This window comes from Peromyscus californicus, unplaced genomic scaffold (genome assembly GCF_007827085.1).
Source record: "Peromyscus californicus insignis strain IS unplaced genomic scaffold, ASM782708v3 Scaffold_19__1_contigs__length_69161282, whole genome shotgun sequence".
Classification (NCBI taxonomy): Eukaryota; Metazoa; Chordata; class Mammalia; order Rodentia; family Cricetidae; genus Peromyscus; species Peromyscus californicus.
Window position 1 is genome coordinate 57,834,323 of NW_026294491.1, and position 2,364 is coordinate 57,836,686.

Below are 2,364 nucleotides of genomic sequence, written 5' to 3' on the forward strand. Positions count from 1 at the left end.
TCTCAACAATTCTCGCTCATATAAACCCTCCTCATTCTCGCTAATTGGACTCCCAGAGATCCATGGAATACTACTCAGCAGAGAAAAACAATGGCATCATGAGGTTTGCAGGCAAATGGATGGATCTAGAAAAAATCATCCTGAGTGAGGTAACCCAGACTCAGAAAGACAAACATGGTATGTACTCACTCATAGCAAGATACTAGACATGAAACAAGGATGACTTGTCTGCTACTCACATCACCAGGGAGGCTACCTGGAAAACAGGACCCCAAGAAAGATACAGGGATCACCCAATGACAGAGAAATGGAATGAGATCTACATGAACAGCCTGGACATGAGTGGGGGTAATGAAAGGCGAGGGTTGAGGGAAAGAGAGCTTGGGGGAGCGGGAGATCCCAGCTGGATCAACAACAGAGATGGAGAACAAGGAATAGGAGACCATGGTAAATAAAGACCACATGAGAATAGGAGGAAGCAAAGTGCTAGAGAGGCCCACAGAAATCCACAAAGATACCCACACAACAGACTGCTGGCAGTGGTCGAGAGACAGCCCGAACTGACCTACTCTGGTGATGGGATGGCCAAACACCCTAATTGTTGTGCTGGAAACCATCATTCTTACGAGTGCCGTGTCTGGTATCAAAGGCCTTATATGGCTCTGCCCTTCCAGATTTAGTGACTGCCTCGAACATCTCTCATTAGCTGATTCTACTCCCTGTGTGCGGCTCTCCTTGGCCCTGGCATCTCCAACATTTTAGGCTCTCCACTGTAACCCAAACTTTACTTTGACAGCTTCAGACAACAGCCTCACACGGACTTCCCTGCAACAGGTTGATGGCTTCGGTTCCCTCTGAAACAGAGGGGAAGAGGTAACACTTCTCTTTGGAGCTCTTTTTTTAAAAAAATAATTTATTTTTAATTCATGTGCATTCATGTTTTGCCTATCTGTACGAAGATGTCAGATCCCCTGAAACTGGAGCCATAGGCAGTTATGAGCTGCCTCGTGGGTGCTGGAAATTGAACCTGAGTCCTCTGGAAGAACAGCCAGTGTTCTTAACTGCTGAGCCATCTCTCCAGCCCCTTATAATTTATTTTCTTTTCTTTTTTGTTTTGTTGTTGTTTGTTTTTGAGACAGCGTTTCTCTGAGTAGCCATGGCTGTCCTGGAACTTGTTCTATAGACCAAGCCTTGAACTCACATAGATCTGCCTGCCTCTGCCTCCCAAGTTCTAGGATTAAAGGTGTGCACCACTGCCCCCACTCCAGCACTTCATGCCCCTAAAGCTAATTTTTTTGTGGACAGCACTGCCAAATTTGGGTATTTTTCCATTTGGGATGACCCTTCACCCCCCTTACCACATTAGCCTCATCTTTTATATGTTCAAGAAATTGCTTTCTAGGAGCCTGAAACTTTTCCTTTCAGATAGAAACTTACCTAGATGGTCTTGTCTTGGGGAACCTCTCCCTTTGTTCCGCTGCAGAGCAGGAGGCCTCTGCTTAAGTGCACTAATTTCTTTAACAATCACAACCTCCCTGTCAGCACAAGCATCAGAAGTGACATTCCATTGCCTCATGCTCTTTTTCTCTCCAAACTGTACATTTTGCATTTCTCTCTGCCCCACTTGCTCATTTTTATTTGGACCTGAGTAAGGGAAATCAATAACAAAAGCAGACTCAATGTTATCTTGATATTTCCTCTGCCCAAAATGAATCTATTACTTTTTAATTTAACTCCAGGCAAGTTCTCAGGGCACTGGCTGAAAACAGCCATATTTTTGCCAGAATATCAAGTGAAGGGCCCTTGGCCCAGTTGCAAATACTGTTCTTCTCTGAAACCTCTTGGGCTTGGAAAGTGCTCATTTCTCTGAGCACTCCTGTATTCCAGGATTTTACCAGAATGGTCCTTTCTGTTCTGCTCATAGGATTCATCCGCCTTTCTAGTACAGTTCCAAGGTCGTCCACATTCCTCCAGCCAACAACGCAATCGGGTTCTTCACGGCAACAGCCATCCTTTTTTTGGCTGTTGTATTACTTTCTTTTCTGTTGCTGTAATAAAACACCCTGACTAAGGCAACTTACAGAAGGAAGAGTTTTCTGGGCTCACAGTTCCACAGGGTCCATCATGGCGGGAAGACATGGTAACAGTCAGGCATGACGGCCAGAGTAGCAGAAAGTAGGGTCAGGCTAAGAAAAGAACTCTCAAATCCCACCACCAGAGATAGGCTCCCTTCAGCAAGGCCATGCCTGCTCTCTAAACAGCACTACCACCTGGGGACCAAGTGCTCCAATACATGAGCCTATGAGGAATATGCTCATTAGAGCCACCACAGCAAAGTTAGGACATGTGTAAAATCCTCTACAC